Source organism: Zonotrichia albicollis, chromosome 1 (genome assembly GCF_047830755.1).
Source record: "Zonotrichia albicollis isolate bZonAlb1 chromosome 1, bZonAlb1.hap1, whole genome shotgun sequence".
NCBI lineage: Eukaryota > Metazoa > Chordata > Aves > Passeriformes > Passerellidae > Zonotrichia > Zonotrichia albicollis.
Window position 1 is genome coordinate 91555077 of NC_133819.1, and position 23382 is coordinate 91578458.

The 23382-nt window shown below is 36.6% G+C and overlaps 1 long non-coding RNA gene across 2 annotated transcripts in view; it reads left to right on the forward strand.

The window, feature by feature from the left end:
- The window catches only part of LOC113458729 (uncharacterized), a 90591-nt gene that overhangs the window by 61659 nt on the left and 5550 nt on the right, over positions 1 to 23382 (forward strand). The window contains exon 3 of one of the 2 annotated variants that reach the window (XR_012577206.1): positions 7046 to 10599. The exons of the other annotated variant lie outside the window; for it this stretch is intronic. This is a non-coding gene — a long non-coding RNA (uncharacterized LOC113458729). Of the gene's footprint in view, positions 1 to 7045; positions 10600 to 23382 lie in introns of those variants that run through there. 2 annotated transcript variants of the gene reach the window in all.

Genomic DNA, 23382 nt, shown 5'->3' on the forward strand with positions numbered 1-23382 from the left:
TGACACATCTTAATGAGGAAGACACAAAATGTGATATATTTGTGACAGTTCATCTTCAAAGGTAGAGTTATGCAGAGATTTGATCCTCATCAGTAGCTAAGCCCCCATCCAGACACCCATTCATGCACTCACAGAAAGCTGGGGGAAAGAATCAGAAGGGTAAAGGCAAGAGAAACTCATTGATCAAGATAAAGTTGAATATATGAAGGAAAAACAAAACAAAACAAAAACTACCACAACAATCATTTACCAACTTACAGCACCAGATTACTCCCCACCTCATTTTTTATTGAGGAGCATAACATCACAAGGTACAGGTGTCTCTTTGATTGGGTCAATCACTGGTTCAGCCACAAATTTGAAACACAGCACCATGCAAGCTGCTCCTTTCCCAGCGGAATCAGTACAGAGTACCAGCAAAGGTTTCCTATTATGGATTCCTAACAAACACTCATTGCCTGATCCAAAAGAAGGACTCACAGTGTTAAGTGCTAGAGGTACTTTGCAATAAATTGGGGATAAAGAACCTCATCGTCTGCAGTTTATAATATGAGATGTCCAAACAAACTTGTAAAAGGTATCAAAGAAATAGCTGATTCTTGTTACCTATTTGAACCGTTTTTTGGTTTTTTTTTAATAAGCAGCAATTACTCCTTAGCCTTTTAAAACAGATGAGAGTGTGGTTGCAATATCCTTTTAAAACAGATGAGAGTGTGGTTGCAATATCTGCCTTTAGAATACTGTTCTATTTATTTATTTATTGCAGTACCAGAAAGGAACTAAAACTCTCCCTGGTCTTGGAATGGGAAGAAGAGAGTCACTGAATAATACTACACCAAAGTTACCAAGTTAGTGGGGATGAGAAATGCAAACAATCCAGAGAAAAGACCCATTAACTATGAGGCTGATTCTATAAGTTTTTCTCATGAAGCTGATTCTATAAGTTTTTCTCATATATATATATATATATGTTTTCCATTACCCATCGCAGTATTACACAAACAAACAGCTTAAACAGCTTGGAGTATGCTGAACTTAAAGTCTGTCAAAGTAGATACAAGAAAAATGTAACTGAAGGGATACACATGCAAAAAGTTGTAAGAGGTAATGTAGATGGGAGGGTGAAAATGAAAGCTGAGTAAAGGACAGAGGAACAACCACTCCACAAGTTTTGAGAAAGAGAGTTAAAGGCAGAAGCAGGCTGTGACTAATAGCTATGTGTCTGTCTTAGTAGATACTTTCTTTGTCCTTTAAGTTTTATTCACTACTTGCCCCTACAGGTCCATTATTCCAGAAAACTGCTGATATTTTGTAACAGTACAAGCACCCTTTAAATTCATTCTGAGTAATCAAACTTGTCAAGACTTTTTCACTGATTGTATGTACTACAGATCATTTACAGAACAAACATCAATGAATATGGTAGGGCTTGAATATTACTTGAGGGGATAATCTATGTGTCCCAAAACAAACAATGAAACCCAAAATTGACGCAGAATGTGTTTTGTTAACTTTATCAAACAAGGAGAAAACATGATCAAGATGAAAATAAAGCTGCTTATAAGCTCAATTATTTACACTTTGGGACTAGTCTTCCAATTCTGTTCTATGTACACATTTGAAAACAGAGGTATCTTGGAGAGCTAGGCTTCTTCATCCATTGGCCAATAAACTGGAGTTCAGTTTATTAGGTCTACCAAAAATAAGATGGCATAGTGACTTTCAATAAAGAGAAAATAAATGCTTGTAATAAAGAAAGGAGCAAGAACTGCTTATGCTAAAGGATAAGAATGAGAATGACAGAAAAACACAGATTATTTTAAACCATGAGGAGTAAATTTCTTCTGGAATTTAGTTCTACCAGTAACTATCAGGAAAGTCACAAGCAGTTAGAGTTAGAATGCACTACTTTTAACATGACCTTGGTGCCCAGCAAAGTTATGGAACAAATCACCTTGAGTGTGATGACACGGGACATACAGGGCAACCAAGGGATGAGATCCAACCATCCCAGGTTCAGGAAAAATGTCTCCTGACTGACTTGATATCCTTTTATGACCAGATGATCCACCTGTTGGTTGAGGGACAGGCTGTGGATGTGTCTACCTGGACCTCATCAACTTCAACACCATTTGCCACAGCACTCTCCTGGAAAAGCTGGCAACCCACGGCTTGGAGAGGTGGAACCTTTGCTGGGTTAGGAACTGGCTGGGTTAGGAACAGGCCCAGAGAGTGGTGGGAAATGATGCTCCATCCAGTTGTCATTCAGTCACTTGTGGTGTCTCCCAGGGATCAGTGTTGGATGCAGTCCATCTTAATATCTTTGCTATGATGTGGATGAGGGATTGAGTCCATCATTTGCATATTTGCAGATGACACTAACTTGGGTCAGAGTGCCAAATTGCTGGATGTTAGGAAGGCCCTGCACAGGGACTTGAACAGATTGGACAGATGGGCAGAGACAAATGGCATGAGCTTCAACCAAATACCAGGTCCCACATTTTGGCCATTAAAAAATCCTGGTTTTTCACCCCCCCGGTGAGGGGAACAGTGGCTGGAAAGTGGCTGAGGGGGAAAGGGCGTGGGGTATTCTGGTCAGCAGTGGCTGAACATGAGCCAGCAGTGTGCCCAAGGAATCCTGGCCTGTATCAGGACTATTGTGGCTGGCAGAGCTAGGGAGGTGCTTCTTCTCTTGTACTTGGCACTGGTGAGGCCACACTTTGAGTGCTGTGTCCTGTTCTGGGACTCTCAGTTCAGGAAGGATATGGAGCTGCTGAGAAAGGTCAATAGAAAGGCAATGAAGCTGGTGAAGAGTCTGGAGCACAAATCCATTGAGACGCAGCTGAGGAAGCTGGAGATATTTAACCTGGAGAAAAGGAGGCTCAGGAGACACCTTTATTGCTCTCTACAACGACCTGAAAGGCAGGTGTAGCCAGGTGGGGGTCAGCCTCTTCTCCTGGGCAACCAGCAACAGGATGAAAGGACATAGTCTCAACCTGCACCAGGGAAGCTCTAGGTTGGACATTAAAAAAATTTCTTCACAAGAGTGATAAGACATGGGAATGGGCTGTCCATGGGGTTGGTGGAGTCACCATCCATGGAGGTGCTTAAGGAAAGACTGGATTTGGCACTAAGTGCCATGGTCTAGTTGACAGAGCAGTGCTCAGCCACAGATTGGACTTGATGAGCACAGAGATTTTTTCCAACCTAATTGATTTTGTGATTCTGTGATATAAGCACAGAAAAATGAGATGTCTACTGAAATTAGATTTTCTGTGTGTTAATGTTCTTAACTAAAAATGTTTATTTTTACCCAAAAAAAGTCAACAGTACAGTCCTCCATTTGTTTTTGACTGTCTCTCCTAACCAATGGCTGACTTTAAAAAATACAGCAGTCTGCTTATCTTTACTCACACCCAAAATGCAGTACAGAATAGAGAACAGAGAGGAAGAGAGAGGGGAAGTTATATAAAACAGGAAAATCTCAACAATCAAAGAACCAGGGAATTGCCTTAACTGCAACAACTGAAAAAAAAAAGTTAGAGAAAGTGAATCCAAAGGCAATGTATTGTAGCCAGAGGTGTCAGAAGTAATATCATTTGACTCAGACTTGACGGTTTAGTGCAGTGGTAACTCTTCTCTAAACTTGACTGCCTTTGTACATTTCTCAGTACAATCCTATTCTTCTGTGCTATTACAGAAGCTGCACATGCATTGGTATGTCTCTTTCTCTTTAGTTGCTTTTATGGTTATGACTAGTGTGTAATGTAGTTTTCTCACTGTTCCCCCTGTAATGATCCCTGTCTGCCACCAAGCCCAGAGTGCAAACAAGATGTGATTACTGCTATGCAGCCATGTTTAAACTGAAATATTGGAAGGGGAACATATTTCAGCCCCTTGCCTTGCAGTACTGACGAGTTATGCATGCAATAGTCATTGTTTACTATTTTCATATGAAAACGATGAATGGTTGAATGGGGATGGTATTTAATAAAAGCTTTTACAGCTGATAATCAGGTGGTGAATCATAGTGATGGCCTTCAAAAACTACTTTAAAATAAAACTGCATTTGTCATAAAGCAGATAAGCACATTTCTGTCTTGTTTAATAGGTAAATATGATATCTAAAAGCTTCTTCTCATTCAATTTAAATTTCTGTAGAGAATAAAGGTTCATGTGAACTAAAAAAGTCTAGGAAAACACACCAAAGAGCAGCTACAAGTTTGATCTTTCTCTACATCACAAGAGGGAGAGAAAAGCTGGTTGCAATAGTACGAGTAAGAATTCTATCAGTTTTTTAGGAGAAATTCCACATCAGAACTGCTCCACACTCCAGACTGATGTATATAGAGCCCAGTAAGTCTTGAAAACCAAGAATTAACGGAGAATGAGAACATGGGATGTTGAAGTAGAGTTTGACTCACCATAGCTCTTCTAAGATGAAGAAGAAGTCCTGATAAATGTAAATGAGTGGCTATCATGGCCCTCACCAACTACTTCTGTTCTGTTCAAGAGAATATGACCTGTCTGTACTTCCTTGCTCCCATACTGAGGGACTGGCGCTGTCTTTTTAAACATAAGGGAGGGCAGAGAATGAAAAAACTTTCTCCACAAAGGAACAAATATTCTTATTGCTCCACATAATCCCCCCACAAAAAACCCCAAAAAACTCAACCCCAGAAACACACCACCTCCCACACACAGAACCTTTTAATACATAAATATACTGAAATGGAAGTTGATATTCTGGTGAACTGAGACAGATAGCATAGTCAACTGTGGCCATCCAGGACTTTCTCATGATTCTTCTACCTAACTACCCTACGTACACATGCTGCTGTTTTTCCTCATAACCCTTGAACTCCCCCACTCTCAATGTCCCTCCTCCCAAAAAAAGAAAAAAAAATCTACTCTAGACTGCAAACAAAAGCAGCAGGTATCAACCTCCTGATATCTTCAGCTTTTGCTACAGAAACCATTACAAAGTTAATTCTAAAATCTAATACTTGTTTGTCAAGTTATATTTCATAGTTCCTAGTTCACATTAAAAAGAAAGACTATCATATAATTTTGAGGTAACACAAATACTAAATTAAACACAAGTCATAGTAAGTATTGCAAACAATAATAAGAAATCTTTGAGGTACTATAAACTATTTTAATAAAAGTTAGAGTGTAGAAATTCTTGTGGTCTTCATTATTTTAGCCTAAATGTTTATGGACTCCTTTTAGCAAAAGGGGCTGGATAGCATTTGTGGAACCATGCAATAGAGTCTCATGGGCAAAAACAATTGTAGGTAAATATTTTCTGACAAATGTTTTCTAATTTATATTTCAACAGGTCCAGCAGTGAAAGTTCTCCAGGCTCCCCAAGCAGTCTATTCCAACATTTGCCTTTCACTACCTGTGTTTCCAATCTCCAACTTTCATTTTTCTTATTACAGATTAATACCTTACTTCTCTTATGATAGATGAAAATTAGGAATAATTTCTTTCTACTTTACTGTTATTTTAATATAGCTGAAGACAGCCCTGTAAAACAGTCTGTTTCTCAGCCTGAAGAACAGCAGCTCCTCCTGCCATCTCTAGGAAGATCTTATTCCTATGTCTTTCTTGATTCAGCATCCTTTTCTCAATTCTTCCCAAGTAATTCACATCTCACTTGGAATAACTCATGGCTCAGTTACACACAAGCTGCTAAGCTATGCATAGCTGTAGAGTAACACATGCATAAACCCTTAACCTTTTTTTAATTTGCATTTTGGGATTACTAGAGCACAGCTAATACACACAGTATGCTTCTCCCTCAGTCTTCAGAGTTTGAGCATAATATCAGTACTTCAATCATTTGACATTGGAAATCAGACAGAGAATCTGGACTCCTCCTAATGGTGTTATTCCAGATTCTGGGTTAGGACTGAATTTATGAGGAACCAGACCTCTGGAAGTGATGTCCTGAGGAGTTTGAGTATTACAATAGGTATATAAGAATAATATGATTCTATGGGAGAGAGTATTACTGATGTTGGATGAAATGAGGAAAACCTGGTCACCTTTAGTCTAGAACAGCAATATCTACTAGCAACAAGCAACTACACATTGAATTTCACTACCTGTTTTGATATGGGAGCATGTATTCTTCCATCAGCTCCAATTTCTAATACACATCTTCATATTGGTTTTGCTATTTTCCTTTTAAATTTTTGCATATTTAAGTGTTCTTTCTATGCTTGTTTGGTTTAAAGGTGCTATTGACTTTTTGTATCAATTCTTTGCATCTCCATGAAAAAACTCACAAATTAAATATATGTCCAAGGTAAAAAATTTTGGAGTTACCTTGTGCTAACTCCCTTGAGAATTAACTGCTTTGAAAAAAACATTTGAGCAGGTCCTGCTGCCTTCCACTCCCTACAGTTTCAAGAAAAAGGAATTAAAGTTTGCTGTGTCATATTAACTATGGCTTCACTCATGATGTCTGGATATTCTTACGCTCTTAATAACTGTCTGCATTTGCACAGATAAGCTAAGTCTTCCTCTATTTAGGCTCTGAAACATTTACCTGATCTTGTTAAATTTTCTTCAGAATCAGGTCTTACACAGACTACATGTACTTTGTGAATTTCCTGTTGATGGTCTTATGTGGTAGATGAGGAAAGAGAACAGATGAGAGAAATTAATAATGAGTTCTACTTATCATCTTTGTTAACTTTTTTTGCAGTAGTATAATCTTATTTTTTTATATATCTTAACTGTAAAACCACTCTGATTTCCTGAAATTCACCATGATCATCAGTAGACATTCCCAATTACCAATTCATTTTTTGGTGTTCTTTCTTTTTAAAGGTAAGGTTATCTACAAGCTTAATTTCGTCAGTCAGAATATTTAGCAGTTGGACTCAATGGCTTAAAAGATAATTTCCAACCAAAACAATTTTATGATTCCATGCTTCTATGATTTGCAGAATGTTTTAGCCATTTTATAAACACATATATTTATACTCAGTGACTTATTCAGGTATTTCAAGATAAATTATTTTCTTTTTAGGTAAAAGGACCATTTTGAGTAGAAATCAAGCATAATTATGTTCTCCACACTTTCCCAAAGAAAAACGCTTGCACCCATATCCTCATTATCAGTTCTGTTCTTTCAAGTTACCATAACAGAGACTAACAAGACAAGCAAAACACCTCTCAAAGATCTGAAGAACTGATTTTCCAGAGGCAAGAAATTTACTCCTCAGCCGCTCCCAGGCAGACGAAGCAGCTGCATGCAGTACTTGGCTATGAAAGGAGTTAGCATCACTGAATGTAAAGATTTCTTATCCTGAATTTTCAGGCTGACTTAGGCAGAGCAAAGGGTACTTCTAAAGTGGAAGAGGAGTTTAGATTTGTTCTGTCCCTGGCTCTTACACTCAAGCTGCTGACAATCCAATCTTGACTATTAAACTTAAGCTACTAACAAGGGGATTGGAACTTGTGAAATATGTACTGATCTCTTGTGCACTGGGCTAAAAGAGCTGATCATTGCCTCAGCCATATGATAATCCTAATGACTAGACTTTTTATTAGGGCAAGGAATCAGCTTGTTGTTGCTTTTGTTTGGAAGGCAGGACTACCAAATAAATTCATAATACTATATTTTGATAGCACATGGGGACAACTGAGACCATGGTTTGAGAAGTTAAACAATTCCCATCCTCAACATTTATTATGAACACTGATAAGAAATGTTATGGTATTATCATATGCTCATTGACCTCTCTATGTTCAAGCTGCTGTTGAAAACTGATCTGATATAAAAGAGAACAATGAAGAAATGTTTTAATAAAACTGAGCTGTATCATCCAACTGCTTGACCTGAGCAAGGCACACTTCTGGGAAGATATAAATTTTTATAAATAATATAAACTATCCATTCCAACCACAATATTCACATAAAGATTCATCTAAGAGGAGCCTGAACGCTTCTTTCAGTTGACAGAAGTCCTTGGGACTTTGCAGAAAAAGGCAAAACCTTCCTAAGCAAATGGTTCTACTGGATCACAGCTTAATTTTTAAGTAGCAAGTATACAATCCAACCACATCAACGGTTTCCAAAATTATTGCAATGACCAAATGTACACATTCAAGGCCTGTCACCTATTGCTACTTTAGAAGATTATCTTGGAAAGCAAGAGTCTGCACAAACAAGCACCTATTAACGTGTTTTGCTGGTAATCCCACTGATCCTGAGGGGTCCTGGAGTGCAAAAAGCCTCTACATGAACAAACAAGCTGTGTTTCTATTTGACTTTCTAACATAATATCATCTATACTTTTACATAAGCACGTTTTATGAAAGTAATTTGCTATTACGCCTTGGCAGCATTGTTGGTCTTTACAGAATAATCTTCAAAAGGTGTATTTAATAGTATTTAGGAATATATGTGGTATTAGAACAACAAGGATCATTCATTTAGTTTTTAATTCTGCTGTAACCTGCCATTGATACACAAGACATTGATTTATGATTGTCCAATGAGAAATGCAATCAGATTTTTATAATCAGTAACATGAATGTTATTTCATAGGGTCATGGATTTGATTTGATATTGTGATTACATCATCTTCAGGATTCTTAATAGGATGCATGTAGAAAAGTGATTTCTTGAATTTTTGTATTAATATACACCATCCCTTTTCTGCAGAATGTTGTTTTATTTCTTTTCCTGCTGGAATATAGTGGCATATAAAATCTGTGGCCAAACAATGAAATAGCAGTCAAAAAGGTTAAGACCCCCTTGATCAGTGTATTAAAGACTTGTTCACAGATGATCCATTGGGCTCCCAGTTTTATGTTAAAAGTTAATATGCTTAAGATAATCAATCTCAGCTGCACTAGACCTTCAGTAATTTTGTTTTGTATCATCAAACCGGCCTTATGGGCTTGAATATAGTGGTAGTTCATAATGAAGCACTTTGTATAGAAGCAGCTGTCTCCTCACCTGTTTCCCAGTTCATCTAGAGGCCTGGAGAAATTCTTCAATTTAGCAAGCAAACTTAAGTCATTATTAGAAATGACAGGGAAACCTGATGAAATTGTACTTTCAATTGGAAAACAAAATTGCAATCAGACCAACATGATTTCCTCATGGTCTGACCATGCTAATGCCAAGTCGAGACATGGGCAAATGTATTTAAAAGTCATAATGGAGTATTACCATGCAATCTCTCTTTACTGGCCCTTATTAATATAAAACTTCAATTTGCATGTAAATGCGGTCAACTTTCATATCATCAAAATACATGAGGCCTGGGAAAGTAATGAATTGAAGTTTGATGCGGCAATTACGGACGTTTATAAAGAATTTTAAAGAGGTCATTCTAGCCTTGGCTGAGAAAATGAGGAAATCAACAGGGAATATTGTCAATATAGCAACAGTGGGAGTTGGAGTCAGTCCCAGGTGTTAGAAGGCCAGATGATGATTAATAGAGAGGGAGTATGAAGCCTTTCACCCAGAAGGACTGGGCTGGACCTGAGGCTCAATAACAGAAATCTCATGAAAAGGTTCTTGCTGGGTTCCCACTTTAGCTGCCTCGAAATATGTTCCAGAGGGAATAAAGTAGCAAGTGTTTATGAGAGAGAGCAGTGCTGAAGGTTTAATTGGGCTCTACATCCTTTCAGCTCCCTTCAGTAGTTGATATGCAGTTTAACCTTTTTTTCCCTACCTCAGATACTTCAGTGCCACTGGGATTTTAATAAGGCACTAACTTGATAGCTTGGAAAAACACTGACTTGCTGCTAAATTGAGTTAAACTGCTTTATTGTGTCCTAATGACAATTTTTAAATCTCTTTTTTCTAAAGAAAGAAAAAACCCTAAAAATATTTTAATATTGCTTGAAGATTTTTAAAATCTAAAAACTGCTGCACAGAGGGTTGCTTTCATTCTCTGTGCAGTGAAAAATTTCAGATTGAGAAGAAATTCAAATGAGTGAAAAAAATCAATGCCGAAATGCAAACAGAGCTACACAGTGGTACTTCTTTAAAAGAATTTCCCACTTTTATAAGGCAAAAGCCTTCTAAGGAGTGAACATAGCCCTGTGGCACCTAATGAGAGGGGGTCAAAACAGGGAGGAACTGGTTTTTAGTAGATAATGCACCAGTGATTGGAGTCGTGTCACCACATAACATTGTGTGTTTTGGTGTAATTGCTTAGACCAACCTGAAATGAATTAAACATTTCACAGAGCTGACTTTCCAAACCAGCAGTTCCTCATGCACACCCAGCAAAGCTGTCATCAATTACACAGAGAACCCAAAACCATGAAGAACCAGGCCCCGGGTTCCTCTTACTGTCTCAGGCTGGCACATTTCTTGTGGAAGTAGCCAACTGATTTCAGCATGCTCTGTCTCAGTTTTCTCATCCATAAACAATAATCTATAGTGTGCTTATTTTCACAGGTTTGGTAATGAAGGTTAATTAATAAATATTTATTAATTGCTTTGGGATCTTATAGTGGAAAGTGATAAAAGTGGATTTATTTTTTATTTTAACATTGTCATGTAAACAAGCCATATATCTGGTAAAATGTTTCTTCTCTACAAATAAAATCAAAGTTGCTGGCAAGGATCATAGAAAAATAAATAATGGAATAAAAATCAATTCATCTACAGAACAAGATTAATTACAGTTTTCTTAATTCCTCCTACTCCTGGTTTCTCCTTTTGTTCTCAAAACTTAATTTTCATTTACGCTGTTTCTAATAAATCTCCAGATTAATTAAACGTTTTAGGTTACATTAATTAAAGCAAGATAAGCCATGACATTCAAGATTTCTTGGATGCTACAATACATTGTAGAGAGAGAGTAAGTTTCAATGAACTTTAAGAACTAAGTAAATAATCTGACCAGCACTTTTAAAATGTATTATTAGAAGGATTTTTTATTGTCACTTCCAGTTTTCATAGGAATGCCCTTCTGGTTCTGTAGCTCAAGTAAACATGGGAAAATATTCACTGGCAAACTGAAATTCTCAGAGCACAGCATCTCTTTCCCTTTTACTTTACCAGGCTTATAGACAGAGTATTCTCCCAAGGGATGGCATGGTAAATGAATGTTTATATTTCTGTAACCCTTGAGACTTCTTGGCCTAAACATTTGTAACTCTCAGTGATTTGGATGACGAATGATAAAGGGACTGATATTATTAAACAAGGAAGGTTTAATAAAATATTAGAGGCAACATTTATGGTTTGCTACAGACGTCTAGTTTCTTAACTACTTTCCAGATAAATTTACAGGTTCTGATATGTAATTGGGGGAAGTCATAATTTTTCAGTAGGCCTGAGAGCAAGACTGATGAAAAAAGAAAATATCAGGAATGTAGAGAAGGTATTAAATCTATTCTAAACTTTACATAAACTTTAGTAATTAGGATTTCTTTTACTTTACTATAAAAGATGGGTACATTTGTGTATGATCAATCATTATTAATGTAGTTGGATCAGCGTTTTCTGGTATTTTATTCGATGTTTGACACCATAAACAGTCAAGAGCACTTAATCTTGGTGAATAAAGCAAGAGAAGTCTTTTTGCAGGACAATAATTTTATGATCCTACTTTATAGGGTAAGAAAAAAAGCAAAACAAACCCAGAAGTCTGAATCTTCATTAAATGACTGATAAACTGGACATGTGGGCAAAACAAATTCAGAAAATCCTGGAAAACTTTCTTTTTATTTAGCTGGCAAATACTCTGCAATACAATAGAAATTAGGGGAAAAATAGAAAACCTAATTTTGATAATTAAGTAACAGTATCGGAAAAAATACCAGATAGCAGTTTACTACATTTGAGGAATGTCTTAAGCAAAAGGATTCATTGACAGACCACAGGTTTTGTAGATAAAAAGAGTCCAAAAATTAGAATCTACAGAGTTTAGGAAATACCACATAGAGAATGATTGGAATCAAGCACTGAGGAAATCACTGAAGAAGCAATGATATTATGACACAAGTGTTGATTCCACTTCAGACAAAAAATGGCATTAAGTCTATGGACTAGACTAACCTGGAACACTCATCACTGTTTCACCCCTCAAAGCTGCTCTTAATGATCCTCACTGAATTCTAAACTATGCACTATCAGAGAGATGTGGGTTGTTATATCCCTGGCATGAAAGCACTCAATGTCACAGATCCAATTTCCCAACTTGATCCCATAACTGGTGAGATTTGCCACCAGTTCCGGAGAGCATATCCCTGTTTTTCATTGTAAATGGGTCACTAAGCACCACGAACACAAGAGCCTTGGTGTCATAAGGAGCCATGAGGAAACACAGTGGAAAGAAACTCAAGTGGGAAGAAGAAGAGAGTTCTCGTCATTATTGATCAGATTATTTATTCATTAATAAATTATACGGGCAGCAGACAGGAACGGAACTAAATCCAGCTAACAGGGACCAGAAATTTATGTGTTAGTTTAATTACTCTTCCGGCCTTTATAAAAGATCTCAATATAATCTGTCAGACTGGACCATCATTTGTTATCACTAAACTTCCTGGGTAACTAGGGTTCTTAGGAGGATTTGAAGACTGCCCACTCCCTTGCTACCATTACATCACAAAAGACTTAAGGTGCCTGAGCATCTGTCTGGTTGTTCAGTCTGAAGTGCATCTAAGCACACAAAGAAAGTGCCTCCAGAACTTCAAAACAACATAGAAGAAAACTTTGCTCTGTTATAGAATAGTCTTGGGATTTATTTTGACTTAAGTGTCCTTGGGAATTATTCAATACTTGCACCTTCCCTGAGATTCATATAACCATGATTCAGAAAACAGAGTTTGAAAACATTAGAATCATAAAAGAATTAATCGCTAGTGGGGAACTTCTTGTTTATTTCAAAAGCTAACACTTGCACTACGGGTAGGTGGTCTCCTGTATTCCAGCAGCATAAAAGCTCATAAATATCTCAGATATCTGGGGGTAATGTACATTGTCACATCCTCAAAGTCCTAGAGATGGGCATGTGCATCCTGGAGGGATGACAAGATGAAGGAGGAAAGCACAAGCAGGTACTTTTCAGAGACACCAGTAGGTGATAGGGATGTCTTGGATCATATGCAGTTTATCTTAATCAGTCATCCTGAGTGCAATCACAAGAAAGAAACAATTTAAGAAAACAAGCTGTAAAGAACTGAAAGAAGGAATTTTTTATACATTAAAAAATCTACAAGGAACAAAGACAAAACAAAGAAAAAGGCCCATTATATTTATATAGAGGAAGGATTACTAGACAAGACTGTTCTTCAGCAGATTTCTGAACCCAAAGTGCATATTGTCTTATCCTTTTAAAAATGTATTAATTATTCTATTACTAATTCCCACAGTACTGCTTTTCATCTTCACAGCTGATAAACACTCAACACAAGAAATTTCTTTTGGATTCTATTTCACACTGATATTCTGCTTCTCAAACCAAACATTCACACAAAATATCATCTAAAACTCACAGCAAGAGGAACTTCTTACTCAAACTCCTTTGAGAAAATCTGCTTTCTTTGTTCTCCTCCTTTTCTCTACACAACTAAGTTTTACTCCTTCAGACCACCTGCTTAACTTGCCTTCAAGTTTCTTTGCTCCTTCACTTCACGTATCGTTGACTTTGTCTCCACCTCACTATAAATGCGTTTTTCTTACTCTCTATTTCATAACTTCTTTCATTTAAGTAGATGTTTCACATGTGTTAAGTTCTTCTAGCCCCTTTTTCTTCCTGAGCAAGCTCCTTTCCCAGTCTAGCTTCTAGTCTTTCTCCACCACTCCTCAGGAGTTCTCTTTGCATACTCCTCTTCTCTTCTGTCCTTTTATCTCACCTTTCTCTCATTTCTCTTTTACTGCATCCAAATTCTTCCAGGTCAATTACTGAATCACCCGATCTTAAGACCCATGAAATATGCCACATGATGTGCAGAAACAGTTCTTGCTGCCTCAAAGTTTATGCTTTTTCCAAAATATACGTATGCACTTTAAGATAAGTTCGATTTTTAAAAGATAATCATTAATGCTATGCTACTGTAGAGCAAGATAACAAAGTTATTAAAGAGATAAGACTGTCAATGTCCTTTTGAGACCCTAAACCCATATGACACATTATGTTTTCTTCATGAGTGTTGAACAGAAGATGCTTGGAGAAAATTCAAAGTAATACTTTCTGCGCTATCTTCTGTTAGGGGGACTATCCCACCATAGGCTTCATGTTGGGTTCATTGGCGGAAGAAGTTTGTCTTAGCAGATTTATAAACTGATCCTTGATTCTCTAGAGTTCATCTCTCTGCCATGTTACAGAAATCTTGTTTTAGGAACTAACAATAACCGAATCACCTAATCTGATCCTAGCTAAGGGGGAGCAGCTATATTGCCATGTTAGGGCTGGTAGCTTTCCATCAATACACAGATTTAGCTGGTTATCAGTAACTGAGAACAGATCTCCCAGTGCTGCAAAGGCAGGGGGGTTATGCCTTTTATGTACCCAAAGGTCACAATTTATTCTGACCATAACACCTCTTAATCCTTAAATGGCTCTCCAGGTTCACTGGACATGAGAGAGGAGGGTATTCTGGTAGCATGACCCAATGCAGGTTAGCTGACCTTGGAGCTCTGTTTCACGTTTAGAGGCTGAAGCTTTTGTTCGCAGCCTTCAGTTCAATGTCACTGTGCGACCAACAGAACAAAAGGTGAGATTTGTTGCTCCTTACTCAGTTTTTGCTCTTCACTCAACTGTTTCATCACTGATTTGGGTTACAGTGCATTTAGATCTCTGGAGCTTCCTAAATGTTGAGCTGCACTCATGACTCTTTTCATTGCTTGTATGAAGCAGCTCTGGAAGTTTTCAGTTTAACAAATAATTTTCTGATGTCACTTTTGTACAAAGCATGTTGCTTCATTAAAAGTCTGTACCACCAGGTTGTTTATGTTTTGGGGTTTTTTTTTTCTGTTACATATTAAGCATAAAAAAGGTGAATCCTTCTTCTGTTTGCTGAAAAAGCTCAATCATTGTCCTCCAGAAGATTCCAGATAGGCCTTTGTACAAAGAGTATGACCACAAAATGTTTTCATATTTCATAACTATCCTAAACTGATCATTTATTGTATATGGATAAAAATGCTATTTTGTATCTCTGAAATTTGACAGCTATGGTATGCAAGATGTTTTTTTGTCTCTCCTCTCCCATTTTTTCTGTGCCTATTAGATGCATAATTGAAAGCTCTTGAATCCTTATTCATAGAAGAAAGATCCAGTTAAAGAGATGTTATATGTTGGTGTAATGGAAATAGCTGCAGTGAGGATGTGTGATATAGGGAAGCCCAATGTATATACATACAAATTACATACAAATTGTAACAGAATTTATGGCATATGTGAACTACATGCATATTCACAAACAACAGAATAGTTTGTGTCCCAAAGGCCTTCAATGTAAATAGAAGAAAATTATTAGTATTACAAAGGAGATTGAAAAAAAAACAGTGCTAACTATAACTAGCAGCATGAAAAGCAGTAATGACAGCACCTCATCTCTCTCAGCACTGATGCATACGGGTACATAGGTAGCACAAGTGTACTTGCATGTGTGTGTAAAGGTAGCACAAGAGAGCAGAGCTATGAAGAAGGATCATGATCTCTTTTCATCCTTTTTTTCTCTGAAGTTAAGATTAGTGTATCAATCCACAGAAAAAAAAATACCTTTTTTTTTGGAAAGTGTTGTCACTTGCCTCATTGCTTCTATAATTTTTCCCCTCAGGTCCTCCTATATGTAACCGCTAGTTCTAATTCCACCCTTATTTGTGGGTCTTATTATGACTATAAAAATATGCAGACATTCTTTTTTTTCAGTTTTAGCTACTAGCACTGTCTCTCTAGAAGCAGAATATAGATTTGATGTTAACTGCTATCATAATCTCATTGTCACTACTATGTCATGGTTTATCAAGCTGTTGATTTCTGAACCACTGACTGTGATCAAATACATTTTGAACTAATATTGAAATCTCCATCTTTGCATTTCATTTTGCCTAGGAACAGTTTAGTGTCCTTCTTTGACTGCCTCTGAATGAGAAAGATTATGATAATTGTGTATTTTCACTGATTTCAGAAAAAAAGAAAGAAACATGATCATCATCTGTGATAGTTTTTTTGACTTAAATATTAATGGTATTTGGATTAATCTCCTATGGTTACTGTGGACAAGAATCTAACCACAGAATGTTTGCATCCTTTAACATTTTTTTACTCCATTTGCATGACATAACTCTTTACAAGCCAAAACTCTTTACAACACGCCCTCCCTTTCCTATACTTATTGCTTTTGGCCTAACAGTATGCATGTGGTCCCTAGTGACCACAAAACTCAGTTTTTCAATGCATCCCAAGGAGAACCATGGGAATTCTCTAATAGGAAAAATTATCCTTCCTTCTACAGAGGGGAATACCTCTGGATGAAGTGGAAATTGTACTTTTCTTGACTGCCAGTCAATTCTAGAGTGAGTTTCAGAATGGTCTTCTAAATTTTTGATAGTCCTGTTGCAGTCTTACTGTGATTGTCTAGAGAACAATAAAGTAAAATCTAATGCCTTGTCCTTGTGTGTGGTACTATACTAGACAGTAACTACTAATTATAAAAGACTGGAAAAATAAGGATAACTGAAGACTTTTATTGTAATAATGCAGTTATCAGGCTGATGATGAAAAGAATTGTGTAGTTATTCTTCTTCCAGTTGGCATTAATCTTATTTCATACTTGGGTAACATTGACAAACAAAGCAGACCAACAGACACAAACACACATGCCCCACCCCAAAAAAGAAAAAAAAAAAAAAAAAAAAAAAGAAGGTAAAAGAAACAAAACACACAAAAAAACACCTAACTGAAACAAACTTTCTCATATGGACCCCTCACTTCAAGAAAGACATTGATGTGCTGGAGCATGTCCAGAAAAAGGGAACAGAGCAGTGAAAGGTCTAGAGAGTAATTAATATGAGAAGCAGCTGAGAGAGCTGGGGTTGTTTAGCTGAGAGAAAGGGAACCTTGGGAGACCCTATCACACACCACAATTCCCTGAAAGGAGGCCACAGCCAGGTGGGGGTTCATCTCTTTCCCCAGGCAGCCAGGGACAGCACGAGGGGAAACGGCCTGAAGCTGAACCAGGGGAGGTTCATGTTGTTCATCATGAAGCCTTTCTTCGTGGAAAGGGCTGTTAAGCTTTGGAAGGGGCTGCTTGGGGGAGTGATGGAGTCATTGTCACTGGAGGTGTTCAAGAAATGGTTAGATTTACTGCTAAGGTATAGTTGACATGGTAGTGTTTGGTCAAATGTTGGACTCAATGAACTTGGAGGGGTTTTACAGCCTAAATGATGCTGTGATCTCTGAAGTATGATGGAAATCTATGAGACTTTTTTGCGGTACCACAAGGTACTGTATGACCAGTGAAAGGCTGGGAATCAAGCAACAGTTACTGGACTGCAAATAAGGGAACAAGGGACAGAATATTATGAATGAGGCAATATTTGTTTTGAATCATTTTGTTTACTCCCTTACCACTAGATGATGAAATTACAGTTCTGCATTCTGACTGATGTGAAACCAGCAGGAGCAGCTACCCTATCAGGTACTACTGTTCCCCAGAAAACTCTAAAGATAACAAGCAGGAATCAAGTATGTAGTCCCTCAGCACAGATTTCCTGATTCCTTGTGCAGTACTTCTGGATTTGATAGTACAACTCACAGTCATATGGTGTCACTAGAATATTCTGCAACACAACAAAAGTTGAAAACTTGATCATGCTGATAAGTGAAACACATATTAGTTGAGATTTGTGTTGAACTCCATATAAAATAAATAAGACAAGGAGTTCTGTACTGATTGCATTATTCCTTTTCATATTTAATTCAACAAAACCCCTCTGTTTTAGAATCCACTTCTTACAGATATGTCAATGTCTTCAGAATTCAGAACTACTTTGTAACATAAACCAGAGGGTTGCTATAGAATTGAAGTAGTGTGCTGCCAAGTAGCAATGCCTTTGTGGATAAAATAGTTTTATTTTATTCTTTTGTGCCAACAAAAAAGACATCAAAATTATAAAAGTATTTTTACTATAATATTAATGAATTCCATTGAATTTTACATTTTCATTACAATTTTTCTGAGGATGAAATCTACTTTTTAGTTTTGCAAATATTTTTCATGTTTGGTGTGCTTCATGTATGGCTGTTTGTCACAGTCATCTCCAAGACTTGAAAAAGAGTTTGCATTTCATAGCGTAAGATTTTGCTTTTTATTCTTCAGTCAATATCAGGTGCACCCTTTCCCTGATCCTCTTTTTCTTGATTTACTGAATCTTAGTTTCATTTTATTATTTTCTTTTTCTCTTCCTTACTCCTTTTTTTTTTCCTACAATCATTTTTTTAACCTGTCTCTCCTTTCTTCTACTATTTCCTGTATTTCCTAATCGTGTTCTACTTTCTCACCCTTTTGAATCAGGGAAAGTGGTTTAGTAGCCAGAGAAATTCTCTGTGGAAACAACAGGTAAGAGAAAGAACAAAGGATATTTATGAAAAGGACTTTTCTTTTGCATGATTAGCCCTTCAGAGGTCAGTGGGGCTGATGTCCATGCAGTCAAAATTGAAAAACATTTGATAGTCCAGAAACTTGGCAAGCTGCTGAGATGCAACTCCAAACCTTGTTTCCAATAAAGGTATGGGAAAGAATTCAGAATAATTTATAAGTGTAACTGTAAACATTTAAAAAATATTTTTACATGGAGACATTGACACTCTATAAAATATTTCTACTTTGAGAAAAATGCTGTCTACACTTGCTTCTACTGGCACTGCATATTTAGGTTGTGACTATCTCCTGAATTGTGAAGAAAATATTCAGAGGCCCAATAAGTTTAATTGTCATTGGGAGGGAACAAAATGATAAAGGAACAAAAAAAGTTGCCATCTAAACTCTCTGTGAGTTAACTAAACTCGGTATTGCTAAAGTTTGCTACTTTAGGTACAGATAAAACTGTCATTTTTATTGGCATTATGCATGATGCTTTGCATTGTCATTCTGCCTAGAGACAAATATATATGAGTTTATAAACAGGTAATTCTGTTTTGTTATGATTTAGTTTTTGTTTGTAAGAAACTCACCTTCTTGCAACACTGATGACATCAAGACGAATTACTGTAGAATTCAAAGGCACTGCATCTTTGTTGACAGTTTCAGTAGTGTAAAATGTTTAATTTTTAATCTGATGAGCTACATCTGTGGCTAATGTAGTTTGCATTTAAAATCCTTGGTACTCATTTGCCATATTGAAAATTTGAAATAAACTTAAAGTTTCAAAATAGAAAAATAAAGACAAGGTTGAAATGTTAATTAGAGAATTTATAATTAATCTAATCCAAGTTGGAAATACTACAGAATAGTTGGGGTTTTTTTTAATCTTTCCCTGTAATAAACATGGATTAGTTGGCACCAAAACAATGATCAGAATGACTGACACTTTTAACAATGGAATTTGAATAATAATGATAATAATTTTAGATTAGTATAAAACTGTCATTTCAGATTGAGTATGGAAAATAAGAAATACTATCAGGTCTCAAAATATAAATTTCATGAATGATTTTTAAACATTGACATGAACCCAAACTTCAACCAATGTTCACAAATATTCATTTGTTTTTATTTTAATTCCACATTATTAGTCGAAAAGGAAATCACTCAACTGGTTCAATGTAAAGACTTATGTTTAGCATTAAACTTACGATTGGTCATGTGAAAAATATGGTAAGATTTGTTGAAAAGCTGAAAGGATGGCATTCCTTAATCAAAGCAAATATAAAACAAGAGTAGAACAATGCTCTTCCGTTGCTGGCATTCAAGATTTCTTGAAGGCAGCAAGTGTGATAAGAATGGCCATTTTCCCCTTCTCTTGTGTTCTGGCCATTCAGTTTTTCTGTGTGTCTAAAGTAGATTTTTCACAGGACTATGCAAGAGGTGGCTGCTCCAAAAACTCATGTAAACCTGGAGCAAGTTACTTTTTCACAAGGACAATCTTTATGATTTTCTGATGAAACAGCTGAGCCTAATCCTATGCTTTGTTAGTCCTGGAAAGCTGTTGCTGTCAGTATTTTGAGGCAAGTAGACAAAAAATATCTTTTGAAGTACATGAACAGCTTAAGTTTTTTGACAATAACATGCTCTTATAAAGTGATAGTTTTTACCTTGCAGGGACTAGAGAAAGTATTGTTGAAAAAATTTATTGGATCTCACACCACTAATTAGGTGTTGAAAACTGACAGCCATATTATTAGTAGGGAGTGTGTACTTGTAATTTCTTGGTTTGATTTCCTCCTCGTGCTACTCCTAAGTCTGACCTAAAAGAGTTTCATGCTCAGAAGCACTTATGTGTTTGTCATAGTTTGTCTCATTTTTGATTGCTAGTCAAAGACTAGCAGGTTTGAATCAAATGTATGGCATAAAATGTATCATTCATCCAACCAACCCCAGACGTGTCTAAGAAACCCAATCTATTTCTACTTTCAATGAAGTGGGTTTTATGATTTTTAGAGCCTATTTAACTAGACAAAGAGTCTGAAGGAAGAGATGCAATTGGGAAGATAATTCTTATTTGAGGTAATATCTTGAAATAAAACTTTCTGAAATTTATATACAAGGAGATAAGTGCAGTCTTCTTTCTGAAGTAAGATGTCCAGTGGGAAAATACTGATAGCTGAGCTATAAACAGGAAGTGCATGCCAAGAGAAAAATAATACATAGAATAGAAAGAATATATCCATTTTAAAATTTAACTTAATTTTTTAATTTTATTTTTGTTATTTTGTATCAGAGGTCAGTTCATCTGAATTTTCTTTAAGAACTCTCACTTCAAAATTATTTAATTCTTTCTATTGCCTATGAAAAGAGACTCAAGTGACTAATTCAGAAACAGGCAACTAATTTTTAGTTGCCCAAGGATGGACAGGTGGATTTCATCCATATTCTCTCAAAAAGAGAAAATGCCCTTATTTTTTAACAATATACAGAATTGGACCAAGTAACAAAACATACAGAAGTGAGTCTCTGTATTCTTCTATTGAGCTAAAGAACAATTTTGCTCTGCTTTTTACTTATTTTTACTTATATGCTGCACTATGAAACTTTTTAGATCTATGAATGAAACTAAATCGTAATGAAATTTGGCCTTTTTAAGATTTTGGGGGATTGTAGAGGTGTTAAGAGACTTTAAATAGCATTTTTGTTTTAGACTCAAAGAATAAAAATGGATGTTGTCTGGAGGACCTAACGGTGCAGAGGGGAAAAAAAGAAAGAATATATGTATATATTGTCATTATAGCTATTTAAATTCCTCACCTCATCTAAACAGCACAGAAAAGCAAGACGCTGAATAAAAATACTGGGTTATCAGTTTAGCAGTTCTACTCAGAGTTTTTACAAATTAGGCAATATTTGAGAAAACTTATTTGTTCACCCACCTACTGACATTCAAAACCCAGAGAGTTCAAAATGCATGAGAGAAAGGAAAACATCATGTAACTTAGTTAAACTACAAGAAATAGGAATCTGATTCCACCCATTGTGAACGGCAATGTACAAGTTTTATCTCAGGTAAGAGTCTTCTTTTGAGGCAATTGTTTTCCAAACAAAGGTTCATGGATAATTTAGAGTAAAGATTAAGAGAAGAAAGTATAGAATAAGCCTAAAATTTTATGGGGTCATGGGAACCTGATGAGGTTCAACCAGACTAAGTGCAAGGTCTACACACCTGAGTTGGGTTAACACCCAGAACCATCCAAGATCAAGAGCACTTGGGGGTGCTGGTGGGTGGAGCTGGCAATGGGCACTCCCAGCCCAGAGGAACACCTGCATCCTGGGCTGCACTAAAAGAAGTGTGGTCAGCAGGTTAAGAGAGGTGATTCACTCCTTGTAGTCCACTCTGGTGAGATCCCACCTGGAGTACTGCTTCCACTTCTGGGGATACCAACACAGGAAGGACCTGGACCTGTTGGAGCAGGTCCAGAGGAGCATCACAATGAGGGTCAGAGGACTGAAACAACTCCCTTATGAACACAGGCTGGGGGAATTGGCGTTGCTTAGCCTGGAGAAAAGAAGGCTCTGGAGAGACCAGATTGTGTACTTTGAATATTTAAAGAGGGCTTATAAGAAAAGTGAGGACAAACTTTTTAGCCAGGCCTGTTGCTGTAGGAAAAGGGATGATATTTTTAAAGTAAAAGAGGGTGTAATTAGACTAGATTTAATGAAGAAATTTTTTAATATTGATGTAGAGAAACACTGGAACTGTTTGCCCAAAGTGGTGGTAGATATCCCATGCTGGAAACCTTCAAAGTCAAGCTGGACAACGCTCTGACCAATATGATCTCATCAAAGACGTCCCTTCTCACTACAGGGGGGTTGGACTACATGACCTTTATATCTCCCTTCCAACCCAAACCATTCTATCATTCTATGAGCCTATGATAATGCTGGATCAATAGGATTTACTAGTATAAGATATCATATCTGAGAAGGGTGAATATAATTTAAAGTATTTCTTGTCCGCCTCACAGGATTCATGGTAGTTAACTGTGCCACTAGAGCAGGAAAATATACCATGTCTTTTTCTTGGGAAATTATAGTCCCTCAAGTAGAAAATACCCTCCACAATACTGTGTCTTTTCATTGTTTAGTCAATTAAATAATGAAATGTTTTAATATAACTCCTGTGAATTTTCACATTACACCAGTGACATTCCTGTCATCCCATGAGTCCTCAAATGTAACTAGAGGAAAATTATTCTTGATTTGGGAACAGAAATAAAGAAAAAGTTGTTTAATGAAGTTTTCAAACCTCATATTTTATTCATATTTACTTCATACCCACAAATCATTTTGATTTAGAACGCATTGAAATACTTCATTAATTAATTCCCTGATTTTAGATACATTTCAAAATAGATAATCTCATTTTTACACTGAATTCTTAGAATTGTAAATCATCAAAGCCAATACAAAATGCAGTACAGTTAACAACAACAATCAAAGCAAAATGATAAAAAAATCTTACTGCATTCTGTGATTGATACTGTAATTTTTTCAACTGAGGCCTCAGGCACTTTCAATTATACCCCACTCCCCCAGCTTTTCAGCTCCCATATTTCAAGAATACAAACGGGTAAGCGGCAAAATTTCCCACCTCAGGTAGGAGAACAAAGTGAACGATTTCCTATATTCTGCATTCTCAGAAAATCTCTGAACCATTGGCAACGTTCCACGGTCACAAAGTGGTAGCACCATCTCCTCAAACTTGTGTGTGAAGGACAAGAGGAC